Source organism: Macaca fascicularis, chromosome 8 (genome assembly GCF_037993035.2).
Source record: "Macaca fascicularis isolate 582-1 chromosome 8, T2T-MFA8v1.1".
Lineage (NCBI taxonomy): Eukaryota > Metazoa > Chordata > Mammalia > Primates > Cercopithecidae > Macaca > Macaca fascicularis.
Window position 1 is genome coordinate 105,743,940 of NC_088382.1, and position 22,423 is coordinate 105,766,362.

The following is a 22,423-nucleotide window of genomic DNA, read 5'->3' on the forward strand; positions in this document are numbered from 1 at the left end:
CATCCTCTGCATATATCTATCTGTACTTAGCATGATATATTAAAATGATCTGTTTCAGGAAGTTCTGTAAGTGGAATCATATCTCTTTTATCTTTGTATCTGCAGTGCCTAGCCTAATGACTCCTAAATAATAAGCCATTGAAAAGATATATATTTAGTTACTCTTGTTTAGTGTATGTGTAAATATAGGGCCTAGCCTAACAGAAAAAGGAACTCTAACCAGTGTGTTACTATAAAATGAGGTGATTCTACCTGTTTTATATTGTGTTCTAAACCAGGACAGAGGACCAAAGGAAAATTTAAAAAGTGACTGATTATTCAACTTTTAGAAGAAAACTTTAAATAAACATAAATTGCATGGCCAAAGTAAAAGATAAAGTCCTATAAGGGTTTATAAAACTTGCACTGTCTGACTCGACCCCTGCCCACTACGTCTGTGACCTCATTCACTTCATTCTCTCCTTTCCTCTTCTCGACTAGTCCAGTCCAGCCAAAGCCAGTTACATCCAGCCTTGTGGCATTTACATTTATTATTTTCTGGCCTGAATCTCCACTCTCTGGTTAACCACATGTCTTGATCTTCATCTCCTTTTAGGTCTTTAGTCAGAAGTCACCTTCCTAGTGAAGTCTTCCTTGACCACCCTATTTAAAATTGCAATAGGTAACCCACTTCTCTCCTTATTCCCCTTCTCTATTTTTCTCTAGATTTTATCAACATTCAACGTACTACATATTTTACTTATTTGTCTTGCTTTATTGTTTGTCTGTCTCCAGTAGAATCAAAGCTCTAAACGTATTAACTATTGTGTATAAACCTATTTACCCTGTGCCTAGAACAATGCCTGGAACACAGTAAGTGCTCAGTAAATAATTAATTAATAGCTAAGTAAATACACAGTCAATATGCATGACCTTGATCAAATTACCTACATATTTCCTAGTGGCTTATGTATCTGACCAAAAACTGAACTCATCTCTTGAGTATCAAACTGCCTACCTGACATCTCTACCTGAATGGCTACTATTTGACTCAAGCTTAGCAAGTCTAAAACCAATTGCTTGATCTTTGTCTTAGTCCACCTGGGCCTCCATAACAAAATACCATAGACTGAGTAGCTTATAGACAACATAAATGTATTTCTTACAGTTTGGGAGGCTGGGAAACCTAACATCAAGGTACCAGCAGATATTACAAGGCTATAGAAACCAAAACAGCATGGTATTGGTATGAAAATCAATACATAGACCAATTTAACAGAAGGGAGAACTCAGAAATAAAGCCATATACTTACAGCCAACTGATCTTTGAGAAAACTGACAAAAACTTACACGGGGAAAAGGATGCCCTCTTCAATAAATGGTGCTGGGAAAGTTGGATAGCCACATGCAAAAGAATGAAATGGAACCCCTATGCCCCTATGTCTCACTATATAGAAAAAATAAACTCAAGATTGATTAAAAACTTAAACATAAGACCTGAATCTCTAAAAATACTTGAAGAAAACATGGGGAAAACTCTCCTGGACATTGATGTAGGCAAAGAATTTATAACAAAGACCTCAAAAGCACAGGCAACAGAAACAAAAATAGACAAATGGGACTGAATTAAACTAAAATGCTACTGCAATGCAAAAGAACTAATCAAGAGTGAAGAGACGGCCTGTTGAATGGGAGTAAATATTTGACTACTTGCAAACTATTCATCCTACAGGAGACTAATAGCCAGAATATACAAGGAATTCTAATAACTCAACAGTAAAAGAACAAAAAACAAATAATTTCATTTAAAAGTGGGCAAAGGATAAGAATAGACATTTCTAAAAAGAAGACATACAAGTGGCCAACAGGGTTAAGATTTCAACATATGAATTTGGGCAGAATACAAGTGTTTAGACCATAGGAATCTTTTCCCACAAACTTATTCCTCCTCCAGTCTTCCCCAGCTGAGTATGTAGATAGAGCTGACACCATCCAGACAGTTATTCAAGCCAAAATCAGGCAGTCATTTGGAGCAGAGATTATGCTGTGTGTTCACAAACCTATTTCACTTTTTTTTACCTGAACATACAGCCAGGTTACATTTCCCAGTGACCCCTACAGTAACATGGTTATGTTATTGAGCCCTGGCCAGTGGGAATGTAGGTGAAAGTGATGAACTCCACATCTGGCCAGGCTCCTAAAATGTCCTGTATGGTCCTCTATGCTCTCTCTTTATATTCTTTAGAGGTCACCTGTTGAAAATGGAGGTTCCATAAGATGTGGAGCAGATCTCCCTCACTCTCCTGTAGACCCATATTGGATTGTGATATGAGCAAGAAAATAATGGGTTAAGTCATTGAGATTTGGAAAGGGATGCTTGTTACAACTGCTACCACCCTGCCTAATACATGTTTTTGTTACTTTCATTTTCCTCCCAAGTGCAACCCCTCATCTAAATTCTGAGAATTCTCTCAACACAGTATTTCTTCAATTCTTCCTCTCTTCTTCATCTTCATTGCCAACACTCTAGTCAAGGGTCAACCAAGTCTTACTTGGACATCTGCAATAGCCTTTTTATTTTCATTCTTGTAACCCTCAAGTTTATTCTCTAAACATCCAGAATGATATTCAATAGTTTCTTGTACACTTATAATTAAATCCTCTACTGTCACATGACCTGTATCTCACCCCTTGCCTACCTCATTCCCCTCTTCATTCCTTACACTTCAGCCTTTTTGACCTTTTCTTTACCACCTCAGAGTCCTTACACATCCTATTGTTCCCTCCCCTGAAGAGTGCTTACAATGACTTATGATATGGCCAATATCCTTTCATCTTTCAGTCTTATCTTAAGCCTCACTTCATCAAGAAGACTAGTTTTGAGCGCTCAGCCTAAAGCAGGTCCCCAGATTATTCTTAGTCTTGACACTCTGCTTTTTTCCTTCATATCACTTCACAGTTAGTAGTTACATATTTATATTTACCTGTTTAAAGTCCACTGATTATACAGTAAATTCTGAGACTGTTAGGATCTTATCCATTGTGGTCACCACTGAATATCCAGCACATGCACAGTGCCTGGCAGGTGGTGGGTGCTCAATAAATATTTGCTGAATAAATGAATGGATTGATGTAAATTGATCACTGACTCTGTCTGGAATTCATTATTTCCTTTTTTTCCCAATACTACATGTTCCTTCAAATATCACCTCATTCATCATTACAAGAGCATCTTTTTTTTTTTTAATTTGCAGGCACACCTCCAATTTTACGTTATTCATGTTTACAATAGAAAAACATTTCTAATAAGAGTAAATGATCAACACAATCTCAATAGCACACTACCAGAACTATTTTCATTATTGTTGTTTGTGTTACAGGGAGGACTATGTAGAAGGAAAGACTGGAGATAGATGTTGAGTATCAGTCATACAAGGGTAAATGAGTCTGTAATTCAAGCAGTCAAAGAGAGTTGGATAACATGCTTCAGTAAAAGATTTCCCTAAGAACATTTCCAGAAGTTTCCAGAATGTCATAATCTAGGCACAAAACTGAGTTTGGAAAATGGAATTTAGTCAGGAGCAGTTCTTAATAATACTTAGATTCTACCAAGGGCCTTTCCTGTCATATTTCGGTTTTGTAATTTTTTTTTCTTTTGACCACTTGGGGTCCTTGACCTAAGTCAGTTATTCCTATTACCTCTCAGTCTTTATCTACATTGTTATACATTTTATATAGTTTAAATAACAAGGTCATGAAATTTATATTTAGTTTTATGTTGCTACACAGACTTTCTACCATTGTAAAGGTTGAAAAATGAGGCACCAAGTTGGTATATTATTCCCCTGTGTGCAAGGCAGCCTAGCGTAGAGGCTAAAGACCCATGCTTCACAGCCACACTGCCTGGGTTCAAATGCGATCTCTACCACTTACTAGAACCTTGAAAAATAACATGAACTCTTTGTAAAATATTTTTCCTCATCTGCAAAATGGGACTAACAACAATACCTGCTTCATAGAGTTACAATGAGGATTCAGTAAAATATCAGATATAAAGTACTTAGATCACTACTATGCAAATATAGCAATATTTATCATTGGATATTTATGTTCCTGATTTTTTTAGAAATACCAATAAAACTACAATAAGCAACTTAATTCATAAAGCTATTTTCTTCATTGTTAACCATTTATCTAAAAAGTTCTTTTCCTTTTCATCGTTTATCCAAAAGACTAAACCATATCCCTCTCTTAGTAATTGTATTTCCTTTAAACAACTGACAATTGGAAGTTAGACTATGAACAAGCTTCCATTGCGCCCAAGTTAAGCAGCAGGAAAGCATCCATTTATGCTGGGGCTTAAATTGTGAGGTTGGACTCAAAGTAAACAAGCAGGTGAAGAGGTTGGGATGATGAAAGACAATAGACCATTACCCAAGCCTAATGGTGTTGTAAAGGAGATAAATGTCTTTGAAGTAGCACCCTTAAAACCTGTGACCTTTAGATTGACCTTTCCTTTCAGATTATGGTATGCAGGTTGTTGTGGAGTCTGTGCAAAGTCAGCAATTAGAAAGATGGACCTTGAGAGAAATAGGTCTTTGAGGAAGGTGCCTACTCAGAGGTATGACTCTCTATTTCTTCTACTAGTTACCCATTGGCTTCCAAATTTCCCATTTGCTTTCAAAATGTTGGAGGTCTATGGCTCACTCTCTCACAGGTGCACTTTCTCCAAGACAGAAAATGCACTGAGTCTCACCCCATTGTTACAGTCCATGCTGTGAGCACAGAAAAAAATCAACACCGGAATTTGGACAAATTGCCCTTTACTTGTGAGGAGTAAAGTAAATGGAACAGATGGTTAATAACACTAAACACTAGTCACCTGCAAAGAAAACGGTATCTAGAAGAATTATTCATTTGCTAAGGTCATTGAAGAAAATACAGGATTGATGAGTTTCCTAGAAGACACCAGAAACCATACACCTTTGATCTGAATGAATGATTTAGTAGGTAATAAAGCACTACGGAGATTATTTGAAACAACTCATATTTATACAGCATGTTAAAGTTTTCAAAAAACTTTCCCTTGTGACAATAGTTCATGTTCACACAGAGTTATGAGATGTGAAAGAGGATGATTATTATACTCCCAGTAACCAGAACCCTTAATATTTATAAGTTCAACCTGTGTCATGCTGGGCCGTACTGGAGCCTAAGACAAAAGAAAAAATTCAGCAATACTGATCCTATTTTTATTTACAATTTTGATATTGTATTCATTATGAATGTTTTGCATTTATTCTGCAGATTTTAATTTTAAAATATTGCATTAAAATATTATTTACTTTGATTACTGAGTTTTTTGATGCCCCCCATCCTATCCATTGTCTATTAGCAAGTCCCTTTTAAATATTATTTTTAAATGTCATTACCCTTACAACCCAACATTATGAGTTAGTAAACTTTGTTAAATACTGCAGAAGCATATCGAAATTTTACACCAAGGACATATTCTGCTCTACCTGCTACAGCTCAGAAGACAGTGAACCATCCCCAAGGAATTGCCATTTTTTCTTATTCTGTTCTTAGTTGAAGTAGAGAGTAATAGGCGACATGACTGACTTCTGTTTAGTTGACTTAATTTCTTGTTTAAAAATATTTCACCAAAAAATACTTGTACAGAGTTTTATGTTAATCAAACCTAAGCAGAGCTTATAATGAAGAATGTCTTCCCTGTCACTTTTTCCTAATGCAATTTCCAAGAGCAACATTTTTTAACTTTTAAAAATCATTTCTTATATTTCTGCCATTATTTTAAATAAGACTTTACCTATTGATTATCAAATAGATGCATTATTTACTGCTGTTATGATAGATATCAAATTCTCTAACCCCAATATACTTTTCCTTTCCTTCACCTTCCCAATACAGTTATCATGTTTTTTGGTAAAATCAATAACTGTTGTTTGCATCATCATAACAACATAAAATATTGTTCTCTGCATAGCAAATGCTACAATATAATTATGCTTGTATACTTTTTGATTTTTACTGGTATTACTTGATTACCTCCCTTTTATCATAATCATCTATATCTTTTATGAAATAAAAGATACCATATCTATAAGCCATATCTATAAACAATATCCTTAGATGTTTCAAACCTCTCCATCATATGCCTATGTTTAAATATACCAGATGATGTATCAATTTTATGTTGTTCCTGGATATCTTCCTCATGAAATTCTCTCTCCTATTTCCCAATTCTAAACCAGTTGCTCTCTGGACTCAAGGATGGCTGTTACCCTGAACTTCGGTTTTACAAGATCTTGTCTAGAATTTCCTATATTCTGAACCTCAAGTTTTTCCCTTCCTTATTTTACTCTCTAATTGTGCTGGAACACATACTTTTAGCTTCCTCAGTAAAGGTGAGTGAAAGCCAAGTTTTTTAGTATATTATTTAATTCCCATATATTCGAGAATTTTCCAGATTTCCTTATGTCATTGATTTCTAATTTAGTTCCATTTCTAAACATATACTTTGTATGACTTGAATTCTTTCAAGTTTATTGAAACATATTTTATGATCTAGAACATGGTCCATCTTGCAAAACTGTGTGTTGATTTGTTTGATGTGTACTTGGTCCTTGATAAACTTGTTCCCTGCGTACTGTGTGCTGTCGTTGGGAGGAGCAGTCTATAAGTGTCAACTAGGTCAAATTGGTTGATAGCATTGTTCAAGTTTCCTGTATCCTTCCTGACTTTCTGTCTTCTTGTTCCATAAATTGAGAAAAGGGCATTAAAATCTTTGACTAAAATTGTGGATTTGTCTATTTCTCCTTGTAGTTCTACTGGTTTTTGCTTCAAATGTTTTGAAGCTATATTATTAGGTACAGAAATACTTAGGATTACTGTGTCTTCTTGATTTACTGACTCCTTTATCATTAAGAAATGACCTTCTTTACCCCGGTCATATTTTTTGCTCTGAAGTTCACTTTGTTTGATACTAACATAGCCAGTGCAGATTTCTATTAATTTATACTAGGATAGTATATCTGCTTCCATCCTTTTAGTTTTAATCTATTTGTGTCTTTATATTTACATGGGGTTTCTTGTGGGCAACATACAAATGGGGTCTTGCTTTTTTATCCAATCTGATTATGTCTGCATTATAATTAGGGTGTTTAGAACATTTCCATTTAATACGTTTATTGACATCACCATCATGATATTTGTTTTCTATTTGTCCTAACTGCTCTTTGTTTACTTTTTCCTCCTCTTTTTTGTGCCGTTTTGTTTTGTATTAAGTATTTTTTATTATTCCATTATATCTCCTTTGTAAACTAATCAGCTGCAATTCTTCATTTTATTATTTTAGTGGTTACTTTGTGGTTTACAATATAATTTTTAAATTATAACAATTTCCCTTCTAGTAATATTATGCCACTTCATATATGGTTTAAGAACCTCACAATAGTTTACTTCTATTTCTCTCTAGCCTTTGTGCTAACATTGTAGTATACTTTACTTCTACATATATTGTGTACCCCACGCTACATTGTTACTATTTTTGTTTAAGTAGTAAATTATCTTGTAAAGAGATGTAAGTAAGTTTTTAAGTCATGTACTAACCAATATGGTTACTTTTTAATTTTATTTTATTTTGTTTTTGGCTGAGTACAGGGGACTTTATGATGGTACAGTACATGGCAAGGTGGGACTCCCTAGGCCCCTCTCATTCTTCAGGGTTTCTGGCATGAAAACTGTGTCAAGGGGAGATTCTTAGTGTGAAGGTGAATGACTGTGGCAGGGACTTCCCAGTCACTGAAGGTCCCTCTCCTCCACACACGCTCTCACTGGGGCTGGTGGTCCAGGGAGTTCTTACTCCTTGAAGGCCATGTGAACTATAAGGTCTAACACCCTGTTGATGTAGCCAAATTCATTGTCATACCAGGAAATGAGCTTGACAAAGTAAGTGGTAATTGAGGGCATTTCACCAACATTGAAGGGGGAAAGAGTAGGTGTCACTGTTAAAGACAGAGGAGACAACTTAGTACTCAGTGTAGCCCAGGATGCCCTTCAGGGGAGCTCTCCAATGCCTACTTTACCACCTTATTGATATCATCATATCTGGTAAGTTTCTCCATATGGCAGATCAAGTCCACGACTGATACATTGGCAGTGAGGATATGGAAGACCATGCCAGTGAGCTTCCCATTCAGCTCAGGCATGGCCTTGCCCACACCCTTGGCAGCACCAGTAGATGCAGGAATGATGTTCTGGAGAGCCCTGTGGCCCTCACACCACAGTTTCCCAGAGGGGCCATCCACAGTCTTCTCAATAGCAATGATGGCATGGACTATGGTCATGAGTCCTCCTCTACAATGCCAAAATTATCATGGATGACCTTGGCCAGGGAGGCTAAGCAGTTGTTGGTTCAGGAGGCATTACTAAGGATCACGAGGCTCTTTTTTCACTTCTCATGGTTAATGCCCACCAAAAACATGGGGGCATTAGCAGAGAGAGAAGAGATGATGATCCTTTTGGCTCCCCACTCTAAGTGAGTCCCAGCCATCTCCAAGATACTGAAGATACTGGAGGATTCCACAGCATAATCAATGCCAGCATCAACCCATTTGATTTTGGTGGGATCTTGCTCCTGGAAGATGGTGATAGTATTGCCATTGGTGACACATTTCCTGTTCACAGCCTTGACAGTGCCATGGAACTTGCCATGGGTGGAATTATACTGGAACATGTAGACTATGTAGTTGAGGTCAATGAAGGAGTCATTGATGGTGACAATATTTACTTTGCCATAGTTAAAAGCTGGAGCTTCATGAGAAGTTGCAGCAGTATATCAAACAGAAGGAGCAGAGACTAGTTGCTGTTTCTGATGCTCATCATTCCTTTGCATAGGTCCATATTTCTATCTGGTATGATTTTCCTTCAGCTTGAAAGACTTCCTTTAACATTTCTTATAGTCTATGGGGTGATAGAGCCTTTTAACTTTTGTATTTCTGAAAATTTATTTAATTCAACTTCAGTTTCTGTTTTGAAAGATATTTTCTCTGGTTATTGGAGTCTAGGTTGAAATTCTCTCTTTCAATACTATTAAAAAGTTTGCTTGACTATCTTCTTGCTTACATTGTAATTGTTTCTAATGGAATATCTAATCCTAATCTTTCTTCCTCTGTCTGAACGGTGTCTTTTTTCCTCTGGCTGCTTTTAACATATTTACCTTTTGCTAGTTTTGAACAATTTGACTATGACATACCTGGGTGTAGGTTCTTTCTTTCTTTCTTTCTTTCTTTCTTTCTTTCTTTCTTTCTTTCTTTCTTTCTTTCTTTCTTTCTTTCTTTCTTTCTTTGCTTGAATTTGGGTTTGTTGAGCTTCTTGGATCTGTGGGATTATAGTTTTCATCAAATTTGGAAAATTTAGGGCCATTGTTCTTTAAATGTCTTTCCCTCCATCCTCTTTTGGTGCCCCAATTACCCATAATATTAGGCCCCTTGAAATTGTCCCACCACTCACTGGTGTTCTATTCGTTTCTTTTGAGTCTTATTTCTGTTTCATTTTTTATCGTTTCTATTGCTTCATTATCAAATTCATTAATATTTTCTTCTGCAATGTCTAATATGTTGGTAATCCTCCCAAGTAGGACTTTGATCCCAAACATCATGGTTTTGATCTCTAGACTGTGTGGAATACAGTTGCAGCCATTGTTTTAATGTCTTTGCCTGATAATTCTATTGTGTCAGTTCTGCATCAATTTTAATTGATTGTGTTTTTTTCTCCTCAATATGTGTTGTATTTTCCTTTTTTTTTTTTTTTTTTTTTTTTTTTTTGTATGCCTAGTCTTTTTTGTCTAAATGCTAGATATGATCAATTTTACCTTTTTGGATGCTGGATATTTTTATAGCTCTATAAATATTCTTAAACTATATTCTAGAAATCACCTAAAAATAGTTTGATTTCTTGGGGTGTTGCTATTAATATTTGATAAGCAAGACCAGAACAGCATTTGATTTAGGGATAATTATTTTCCACTCATAAGGAGAGATCCTTCTGATACTCTTCCTAGTGACGTTTGCCAGTCTGGATGGTAGAAATAGAAACTATTCCCAGACCTATGTGAGCTCAAGGTACTGTTACCTCTAATTCTTTTATATGGTTCTTTCCCCAGCTTCTGCAGGGATACTGGTCAGTAATTTACTGAATACTTGAGGGGGCCCTTCTGCCGTTCTCTAGAGTTGTCTCTCTGTTCTGTCTAGTACTCTGCCCTATGAGCTCCAGTTGTTTTGATCTCTCCAGACTGTCAGCTTAATCTCCTTAACCCTTAGTTTAATCTCCCTAAATTCAGTTCCATGGCTGGAAAACTCTCAACACAGTAAGCTGAGGCATAGTTAATTCTTCCCCATCTCTCAGGGATCATTGATGTCTTGAAATCAATTGTTGCCTGGTATCTGATGTCTTGAAAACATTGGTTTTCAGTTGTTTTGGGTAGGAGCGTTGTGTCTTTTTAAGTAATTTTCTTCCTTTGATTTTTTTCTATCTTTTCTTCTGATCTTATAATCAGTTGAATGGTGGACCTAGGTGTCATTTTTTTTCATTTGTTTTTGTTTTTACCCTTTCTTTCTCCAGAAATTGTCTTTACTTTATCTCCATTCTAGCGATCTCCCTAAGGTACTTTTCAAGGTTTGTATAATTTCCTACATTATCTTTGTTTTCTTTGGGTTTCTCTTTTGATTTATTTTTTCATGTTAGACATTTTTCTCCAATGACTATGTTTTGAATAAGGAAATGTCTAGGTGAGCCTGAATCATGTGGTAATTCCAAACAGTAAAGAAGCTACCAATGATTACTAATGTCGTGTCAGAAGCGTTCAGTAGCCAAACCCACTGACCAAAAGTGGCACAATTTAAGCTTCAATAAATATAATAATACTAATGCCTTGGATAGAACAAAGTAAATATTTTTAAATCTATGGGTTCATGACAACTGTGAAGCAAAACAAAACCCAACTGGTCATCACTGGAGGATATTAGTAAGCCAATTCATTATTTAAAAAATTGCAAAGAGGAAGAATCAAGTATTAATCATACCTTTCCTATATGTAAGCAAATGTCAAATGAGAGGAATTTCCTTTTTATAGAAACATTCAACTAATAAATGGAAGACTAATAGAATTAGAATATCAATATTTCGCATCGCCTAATAATGGGTAAGCATCAACAACTGCAAACATCAGACAAAAAGAGAGAGCCAGATATTATATACCACCAAATAAAAGAACAGAGCACCACCTGAAAATATTTCTTCCCCCAAAATTTCAACCTAAATCTGATCTAGCCTTTAGATCTAATTTACAGGAAATGCAGAGAATGAAGATGTTAAACTATTCCACAAAGATGTAACCAGTAAATCTTACCATGCTGTCCTGGGGGGAAACCCTTGATTTTTTAACAAATTGCAAACAAAAAAGAGAAAAAGATGGAGAGAGCCCCTATAGATGAAAAGAGCTTAAAAGACATTCCAACTAATTTCAAGAGACAAATCTAAGTTGAAGCCTGTTTCAATCAAATTATAAAACAAAATTATGACATTTATAAGACAATTTGAGAAAATTTGAACACTATTGGACGATATTAACAAATCATTGTTATTTATTTTGGTTCTGATAATAGTGCGTGGTTATTTTTCTAAAGGCCAGTCTTTCTTTGTTCTTACTTTAGTAATTGTCTATTTTAAGTGGACTAGGAAACAATAATCTGTAAAATAAATCTTGTTTTTCAAGCAGCATGCTTTGAGAGATGCCCGTGTTTAAAAAGCAAAGCCATTAGGGGGAAGTCTCGGAGAAACAATAGTAGGACTGGCATGAAGGTATGGCACACATTTGTGTAGATGTCATGATGTCATGCCAATTCCTGACATTTGGAAAGTCCATGGCAGGATTACCTTTAGTCATCATGACAACCATAGGAGCAGCTTATTTTGCACCCACTTTAAAATGGAAACTGAGGGTTAGAGGTTGAAATGACCTGTCAGGGTCACATGACTGCTAGTGGTCAGTGACAAAGTTGGGATTCTATCCTGGCCAATGTTTCTTCACCACCCTCCCACCCCTGCCTCATTTGTCTTATATATAAACCCTGGAGTTACCAGTAAGAATATCTTTGGAGAAGTAAAAATTCTTTCAGTCCACTTCCTGGTGGCTGTGGTCATTCACCAGATCCCTGTTCCCCTCTGATGGGGCTGGTCTGTTGCAGAGAGCACTCAGGAAATCTGCCAGGCCCTCAGTCTAGGCCTCCAACCTGGCCTCTAGCTCTAAGGTGCAGGCAGGAGGGAAGCAGCAGCATTCAGGTTCCACGGCAGAAAGGCAAGATGGGTCGGGCTGGGTCTCTGCTGCTTTTCCTTCCCCAGTCTCTGGCCTGCAGTCTGCATTCCAAGAAAACAGTACAGAAAAAGCAGCGGGGATGGTGCAGGGGGAATACAGGCTAAGAGCCAGTCTTTTTTAGGAAAACATGACATAAAACCTAAATATCTAAGGGCGAAAAGATATAATGCCTGGTACTTGCTTCAAAATAACACAGGTGGGAGAAAAAAGAGATGATTTGAGATTGGCCATGTATTGCTTGACAATGAGTAACGTAAGCATTGACACTGAGCAGTGGGTGTGTGAGGGTTTATTATACTCTTCTCTCCACTTTTATATGTTTGAAATTTTCTATAACAAAATATTTTTCATTAAACTGTTTAGAAATTCTGTGAGTGAGCAAGACTTGTGTATTGGAGGTCTCCACTCTAGTGAAATGTGTCAGCAGCATGCCAGCTAGATTTGGGGAACTCTCAGTTATCAGTGGGTGAAAGTATTTTCTCTAGGGTTTCTCCAAAGAGAAGTTCTCCAGTTTCCTACCTAAGGTTTGCATGCTTGGATTTGTATGTTTTCAGAGACAAAAGAGGGACACATCCTACGGGTCCTACGTTTCATTAGGGTGGTTCTGACTTACTCGTCTGCTTCAGCTCAACACCTTCCCTGCTCCCCTCTCTATCTGATATCCCTGAATGATTCCAAAGAATACATTTTCAGTATTATTCATTGAATAGAATCCCCTGCTCACACAGCATCAGGGAGGACATCCTGGGATCCAATTCTTCCTTTTGCAAAATTTCAGTTCAATAAGTTCACTATTCAGTCCCTGTATTCAGTCCCACATGTCATGCTCACCTTCAGGTTTTCTTGGTGCCTCTAAATTCTTAAGTACTACAGAAGGAAGTTTGCAGGAGAGAATGAGTTTTCCTGTCATCAGTATCCTTCTTGGTCCCTCATTAGCATCCCTCTTAATAAGTAATTTAGGTTATAACTTCCTCTATTCTATTATGTCAGGTACAACTCCTAGTTCTGTTTTCAATCTTCCAAAAATTGGTTTAAATCTCTTATATTTATCCTTTAATATTTATTTCTTCTTTTTTGAGCCCTAAGAGGTAAAGGGAGAAGATAAAAAACACATGAAATCAACACATCAATTTAACTAGAAGACCAGCTAAGACTGATTTAAAATAAAAGTTGCCTCATGGGAGAAACTGTTTAACTTGTTTACCATCACACCTAACACAGTGTCATGTGCAGAAGTAATTCTGAATAATGCTTATGACAGTCACAAATTTTTTTTATTTATGATGTGTGGCAGGAGGTCAAAGGCCCAAGAGCAGAGGAAACCTCTTCTGCTTTGCAAAGAAAACAGGAAAATGTCCAGAGCTCAGAAATTGATCGGTGATGTATGTGCCATTATTCTTTTCAAAGCTACATTTGAAATATTTTTGGCTTTAACTTTCCTTCCCTTATACCAATCATTTTAGTTGTTAAGTTTGTTTAGAAAGTAATTTTTAAAAGATTACACTGATAACCCCAAGCCAGTTTGAGGCAGGCTAAGTCTGCGGATGTGGAACACTTAAAATGTCCATTAGTACTCCTCTTTTGTCACTTACCACCCAGGGGGTCACGCCTTTGGTATGAAAGTTGTTTATAAACTGGTAGCTTTATTTTTAAAACAGAATGGAAGGGCCGAGGTGGAGCTAGGCAGAAGATTGTATGATTAAAGTTTTGAGATCCGTACACATTATGAACCAGTCCTGGGTTTGTGAGTATTTTATAACTCAACCATTAACCACTAATCTTTTGGAACCTGATGCAAAAAGTTTTAATCTCTTTCTAAAACCATAAGGTACTGTTGGGAAGCCAATTCTTTCTACATAATCCCTCAACAAAAGGAGATAATAATAACTTCTCTTTAGATGACATAATTTCATGAAGCTTATGATTATCTATTTCACAATTATTTTGGCATTATAGAAACCTACTGTGATGTTTTCCACGTTTTGGAAATGTGGTTAAAGAGGCTAAATTGGCCTAATTCAACCAGGCTTCAAAAAATCACACTATATATATATATATATATATATTTTTTTTAGACTGAGTCACGCTCTGTCACCCAGGCTGGAGTGCATGGGCACGATCTTGGCTCACTTCCGCTTGGCAACTCCCGCTTCCTGGGTTCAAGCAATTCTCCCATCTCAGCCTCCCAAGTAGCTGGAACCACAAGTGCGTGCCACCACGCCCAGCTAATTTTTGTGTTTTTAGTAGACACGGGATTTCACCCTGGCTCACTTCTGATCTTGGTAACTTCTGCTTCCTGGGTTCAAGTTATTCTCCCACCTCAGCCTCCCGAGTAGCTGGGACCACAGCTACGTGCCACCACATCCGGTTAATTTTTGTATTTTTAGTAGAGATGGGGTTTCACCATGTTGGCCAGGCTGGTCTCCTGACCTCAAGTGATCCCAAAGTACCAGGATTACAGGCATGAGCCACTGTGCCAGCCTCACACCATCTTTTAGATAATACTTCCCTCATGGCTATAGTGATTTGTTTTCCCTCTAAGATTTTCATTTGTGTCACCTCTTCTCTTCTACGCCGGTATTATTATAATGTAGTAACAGGTTCTTCTAGAGGATCAGACATTTTGCATTATGCATAATGGAGGGAGAACATTCTATCTTACCCAAGTTGTCTTTATGATTATATATATTTAAACAAACAAACAAACAAATAAACCTTCCAGTTCTTCTTGCTGAGTCATGTTCAAGAGCAATGTAGAGGATGTTTCAAATGACTTGCCTGGAGTTCAAACAATCTTAAACTTCCTATTACCCTTCTCTGCCTTCCCTCTATTGACGAAATTTTCTACTAGTCAATAGAAAGCTCAATTTTAAAAACGTATTGCTGTGGCCTGCATTAGTTGTTTGCTGCTGTAACAAATTACAACAAACTTAGTGGCTTAAAATAATACAAATTTATTATCTTAAATCCTGGAAGTCAGAAGTGAAAAATGGGTCTCACTGGGCTAAACCCAAGGTGTTGGCAGGGCTGCATTCTTTCTGGACACTCAAGGGAAAAATCTGTTTCCTTGCCTTTTCCAGCTTCTAGAGGCTGTCCACATTCTGTGCTTTGTGGCCCTATCCTCCGTCTTGAAAGCCAGCAACCCTGAGCTGAGTCCTTCTAACGCGGCCATCTCTCCGGTTCTCATGCTTCTGCTTCTATCTTACATTTATAAAGACTCTTGCGGCCAGGCGTTGTGGCTCATGCCTGTAATCCCAGCACTTTGGGAGGCCGAGACGGGCGGATCACTTGATGTCAGGAATTTGAGACTAGCCTGGCCAACATGGCAAAACCCTATCTCTACTAAAAATACAAAAATGCTGGGCGTAGTGGCAGGTGCCTGTAATCCCAGCTAGTCGGGAGGCTGAGGCAGGATAATTGCTTGAACCCGGGAGGTGGAGGTTACAGTGAGCCGAGATCATGCCACTGCATTCTAGCCGGGAAAACAGAGCAAATTGGTCTCAAAAAAGAAATAACAAGGCAGGTGATTGGCAAGGTCAATGCTCAATTCTGCTTTGTAATGTAACCTAACATTCACAGGTTCTGGGGATTAGGATGAGGATATGATTGTGGGTGGGAGAGTGGGGGTATTACTCTGCCTACCATATAGTCCTAGTAGGCTTGTAGCAAATAAAGATGTCATTTCTCCCCTTCCCTTGGGAGTAATTTGCTTGGTTGCTGTGGGAAGGATATCTAAATATTTTACAGGAATTTTTAGAACATCCATGAAGTAGGGGGGTGTATTGAAAGAACGAAGGTTATATATTAGCATACATCAGAAACGTTTGTGTATGAGAAACTGTGAGCATGCATGCATACAGAAAGTCATCAAGAGATCAAGTTGATTTGTGTTACTCACTCCACAACCGTGGGCCATGGCTCAGCCTCTCCATGTCCATTTCAGAACGTCATTGTACTTGCCCTCACTTTTGCCACACACACAAATTAAATTAAGTTTAATTTAAATGTTGCTTTTCTAAATGTAGACTTCAAGGGTAATATGACTGCAAACACTTTTTGTTGTGACAGAAAACCTAACCCAAATCTGCTTAAACAATAAGGGGAAATTTTTGTCCTAGAAAATGTGCAGAGTAGGTTAGTTTTAAAAAGTAGATTAGTAATCATAGTCCCAGCTCTGTTTTGCCATGATTTTGCTGGCTCTGCTCCCCATCAGGTAGTAACTCGATTCTCAGGTAGAGCTGGCTCATCATGACAAAAATGATTGTAAGACTGGGTACAGTGGCTCAGGCTTGTAATCCCAGCACATTGGAAGGTGGAGGTGGGCGAATCTCCTGAGCCCAGGAGCTCAAGATCAACTTGGGCAACATGGTAAGACCACATCTCTGCAAAAAAAAAAAAAAAAATACAAAAATTGGCTGGGCATGGTGGCATTTGCCCATAGTCCCAGCTACTTGGGAGGCTGAGGTGGGAGGATCACTTGAGCCCAGGGTGGTAGAGGCTGCAGTGAGCTGAGATCATGCTACTAAACTCCAGCCTGGGCAACAGAGTGAGACCCTGTCTCAAAAAAAACAAAACAAAAAGTGACTGTAGCACTACAAGCCCTTTTGTGTGTGTGTGTGGTAAGAACACTTAGTCTACCCTCTTCACAATTTTTTAGTGCACATTACACTAGTGTTAACTATGGGTGCTATACTGTATAGCAGTTCTCTAGAACTTCTCACCTGGCTTAACTGAAACTGTATACCAGTTGAACAGCTCCCTTTTTCCCCTCCCCACAGCCTCTGGTAACCACCATTCTATTATCTGCTTCTGTGAGTGTGAATAAGTACATATGCTCCTCAATTTACTATGGAGAAACATCCTGATAATACCATCATAAGTTGAAACATCATAAGTCAAAAGTGCGTTTAATACATGTAACCTACTGAACACTATACCTTAGCCTAGCCTGCCATAAACATGCTCAGAACACCTACATTGGCCTACAGTTGGGCAACACCATCTAACACAAAGCCTATTTTATAATAAAATGTCGAATATCTCATGTTAATTTATTGGATGCTGTACTGAAAGTGAAAAACAGAATGGCTATATGGGCACTCGAAGTACAATTTCTACTGAATGCTTATTACTTTCTTTTTTTTTTTTTTTTTTTTTTTTGAGATGGAGTCTTGCTCTGTCGCCCAGGCTGGAGTGCAGTGACACAATCTTGGCTCACTGCAAGCTCCACCTCCCAGGTTCATGCCATTCTCCTGCCTCAGCCTCCCGAGTAGCTAGGACTACAGGCGCCCACCACCACGCCCGGCTAATTTTTTTTGTATTTTTAGTAGAGACGGGGTTTCACCGTGTTAGCCAGGATGGTCTCGATCTCCTGTGACCTCGTGATCCACCCACCTTGGCCTCCCAAAGTGCTGTGATTACAGGCGTGAGCCACCGCACCCACCTGAATGCTTATTACTTTCACACCATCATAAAGTCAAGAAATCATTACGTTGAACCATCATAAGTTGGGGACCATCTGTAGCTACCATTGCTATCCACAGTTTACAGATGAGGACACTAAGGCTTAGGCAGATAAAATGACTTGCCCAGTATCTCAAAAAAAAAAAAAAAAAAAAAAAAAAAAATGGAAGCACTGGGACTTAAACCCAAGTCCCCCTATCTTCAAAACTCAAATCTATTCTGTGCATACCACAGAAGTTTGAACCCAATTCTGAACTACATATAATCAAGTTCTGGAAGTTATTTGTGAGTCGTCCTTTCCAAGCTTTTTATGCTTGCTCATTGGGATTTTGTCAGTCATTTTCCTTGTTTGTTTATTTTGTTAAATCCTGATCTTAGTTCGTGCACCATAAGACTTAAACGTCTTGATTTGGAAAGTGAACTCCAAGTCGTGGTTATTGGAGTTCTGGTTAATTGGGGTTTAACTGTACAAATCCCAGAATAGCACAGCTTTTTTGCTTGCAAACAATATCAGCAGCTTGCAAACAGGGTCCTGGGCAGGCTGAGCATTTGAAGCAGAATCAGCCATTTGCTGCACCTTCATGAGAACCACAGTTCCTGCAGGAGGTGGAAAGTAAATACACTCAACCTAATTCCATTGTATTGCGTGGTTTTCATGGGTCACCTGACGCGTCTATCAAAGGAGTGGAAGGTAGTTTCCTTAAGAATCTATGAGCCACAATCACCCACAACCACCTCTCAGTGACAGTCACTTGTGTGAATGAGCTGGGATCCAGACTCTGGGTCATTCCACTGATATGGCTTGAGAAGCACACAAAATCCTGTCTTTCTTTGTTCTGCCAGGACTCCTGGCCCACAGTCAGAATACGGCCTTCTCTGCGCTGCATCCACTGCACTTTCATTGATGATAACAAGGGCTATCCATCGCAGGGTTCCTTTCATTTGCAGGTACTGGCCTAGGTGCTCTGCATACGTTCTCTTGTCCCCAAAATAATACCTGAAAGAGAGGTATTATTGCCCCCATTTTGCAGATGAGCAAGCTGAAACTCAGAAAATTGAAATAACTTTCACTAATTCAGTCCACAAGTACTTATGACTCTGTTAGGCATTTTGGCAGACTCTCAGGATACAGAACTAAAGCACCACCCTCAAGGTGTTTGAAGACTGGTGGGAGTTCCAGACACAGAAACAGATAAATGTATCACAGGAAATTAAATGATAGAACGATGAACAGGGTATTGTGGGAGCAGAGAGGAAGTGCAAGGAATGTGGGGAGAAGAAAGTTCAGAGGAGGCTTCCTGGAAGAGGTGACACACGAACTGAGTCTTTAAGTCTGCATAGGAATCAGGTACAGAGATTGAGGGGAGGAAAAACAATTCCTGGGAGAGAGCAAGGTAAGTAGAGCCAAAAAGACATGAAGCAACTTGATGTGGGCAGGAACCCAGGGGAGTTTAATGAAGCTGCCACCTACAGGGAGAGAAGACAAAGGTGGGAGCCATGGCTGGAGATGCAAACAGAAGTCAGATTTAGGTGGACTTCATATCCTGTGGTAGGGATATTTCATCTTCTCCTGGGGTTTTAAAGCATTTTAAACACAGTGTTGACTAGAATACAATGTATCAAATAAAGAAACCTTCATCTTCTAGAAGTTAGATCTCATGGCAAATGTTCTGTCCCCAAGGAAAAATAGAGAAATCTTAGGACTATATCCTTTATACTTTTTGACTCCTTCAAATATGCAGGGAACCTAAGGGAGAACTTGATTTGGGGGTCTGTTCACAAGTCAGCATGTCCCTTTTGTGAAATAGTCTTCGTGCTTGACTTTTTATGTTTGCTGCTGTGAGAAGCTTGAGTAGAGGGTTGTCCTGGGTCTTGCCAGCACTTCTCAGTTTTGCTTTTTGTTGCTACAACCATTGCCTCTTTGTATAGCCCCTGAAGAAACCCTAACAGGCACCCAGGCAACATGAATCCAAGGAAATATACCCAGTTTGATACCTACATTCTTCAAAGAGAAAATAGCTGGAAATAAAATGAATCAGAAAAGGCAAGGCCCCAGCAAGAAATTTTTCTGAATCACCTTAACAGAACAGTGTCAAAAAGATGTCACTGGGGAAAATACCTGCAGCATAAGAAAGTTGATGTTAAATGTATCTGTGGCTGCAAAACAGCTCATGATAACATAGTCTAGTTATATGGCTGTGCTTTAAGAGACCAGAGCAGCACTTATTGAGCATTCATATGTACAGAATGAGCTCTGAAAGGACAAGCCATATATCTTAAATTTTTCCTGGTGTCTAATACATGTCTGTAAAGTAGAATAAAACAAATAGTAGCTAGTGAATGAATGAATGAATGAATGAATGAAAAAAGATTGCAAAGAATGTGGATACCAAATAAAAAAAAAACCACACACACAATTGTGTAAAACCCAAAGAGATCTTAGAGATAAATTCATGCAGACCCCTCTTCACCAGCTTAGGAAAGAGAGGTCAACAAAGAGTTTTATTATTCTTATCTATAAAAGTCATTGGCCAGGCACGGTGGCTCATGCCTGTTATCCTAGCACTTTGGGAGGCTGAGGTGGGTGGATCACTTGAGGTCAGGGGTTCGAGACCAGCCTAACCAACATGGCGAAATCCCATCTCTACTAAAAATACAAAAATTAGCGGGATGTGGTGGAGTGCACCTGTAATCCCAGCTACTTGGGAGGCTGAGGCAGAAGAATCCAGGAGGCAGAGGTTGCAGTGAGCTAAGATCATCCCACTTACTCCAGCCTGGGCAGCAGAGTGAGACTCCATCTCAAAAAAAAAAAAAAAAATTCCAGAGCCCACAGAAGTCATCTGAACTACAGAAAGTACACTTGCCAAGCTTCAAAAGAAAAGGGTTCTATAAGCAAAGTGAGTCATAAAAACTTCTTCTGATTGTGGGAACCAAACGGTGGCAGGTTATAAAAGGAAAATGCAGCATGTTCCCATAAACCACAGGGTAAGTCCTGGAGACAGTGTTAACAGGCTTTAGAGTATTCTCATCTCTCTTGTCAATCATGATACCTACCCATGGGCATTCATAGTCTAGTTAATAAGAAAAAATATTGGGAGGCCAAGGTGGGCGGATCACCTGAGGTCAGGAGTTTGAGACCAGCCCGGTCAACATGGGGAAACCCCATCTTTACTAAAAATACAAAAATTAGCCAGACATGTTGGCATGCACCCATAATCCCAGCTGCTCGGGAGGCTGAGGCAGGAGAATTGCTTGAACCCAGGAGGCAGAGGTTGCAGTGAGCCGAGATTACGCCACTGCACTCCAGCCTGGGGGACAGAGCGAGACTCCATCTCAAAAAAAAAAAAAAAAAAAATACACACACACACACACACACATATATATATACAGTCCTCACAATGCCTTTAAGCAGAGAGTCACTTTCAATCAAAAGAAAACTAATAGAATGCAAGCAATGAAAGCGATGAGGGATAAGGCATCCAAGAATAAAGGATAGAGGGACTGTCACTCACGGACAGGCAGGACACTTTTGCCTGTCTATCAACTGAAGGCTCACTTTGGCTTGTTTTCCCAGTAAAGATGGTAGGCTACACCAAACCATCATCACTCTCTCATCTCTGTCTTGTGAACACCGGCTCACAAATTTAAAAGAAGCTCCTTGGCCAGTGGTAAAGGTACAGCCCATAGCCAAGGAAACACTTTTCTCTCTTTGACTCCATTTGTCTTTCTGAGAGATCAAACATAGCAATGGCTAAAATATCACACCCCACCCAACTCACTTCCCAGACTAGATGAGAAAATAACAATAGAAGTCACACCAATGACCATGAACTTTGACTTGATCTCTCCTTGCCCAAGCCTGTGCGGGAAAGCACTATCAGGGTTCTAATAACTATCAGAGGTGTCGTTGCAAAGAATCATTTCTTATCTCATTTGTTTACATGCAGAGTCATCTTCTACTTGTCAGAAATAGCCATACTCATTCATGTACACTATTTCATGCTAGATTTTGTTGTTGTTGCACCCTAGGGAACACATCCAGTGTGAATAAGGAAGTCTTGGTCTGAAGACTCACCAGGCTTGCTTTCTAGGAGAAGGATCTGTCCTTCCAGAAGGATCCTAGGTGTGGGCAAGGGAGACTCAGCATAAGCAGCATCCTGGGGTCCCCACTTCCCTCTGCCCATAGGATTAGGCTCTTAAAAGAGAAGTGCCACAGGCCTGGGATGCTATAATTATCTCAGCCATTTAAGGATTATGCTCCTGGGAGACTATAATTATCCAAATATTGTTGCATTCAGGGATATTTTACTTACAAGGAAGTGCCTTCATTTTTACAGGATCTTTCAAGAGGGCCCAAAGGGTGTGTCCTCTCTAATGTGGTTCCTAAATAAAGCTGGAAATAAACAACTGCATCTGGCATGAGGGTGGGGTCCAGCTGAATCCACCCAACCAAGGACTTTCAACATGGGCAGAAAAAAAATAACTTCCTTTTGTCACCTTAAAAAACAGTTATCAGTCATTCTAGGTCAAAACCTGGGGACTGGGCTGGGCCTGGTGGCTCATGCCTGTAATCCCAGCATTTTG

At 38.8% G+C, this 22,423-nt stretch overlaps 1 pseudogene; it reads right to left on the minus strand.

Moving 5' to 3' along the window:
* Positions 1-7,734: 7,734 nt before the first annotated feature.
* Positions 7,735-22,423, minus strand: part of LOC102145590 (glyceraldehyde-3-phosphate dehydrogenase-like) — a 50,869-nt pseudogene continuing 36,180 nt past the window's right edge.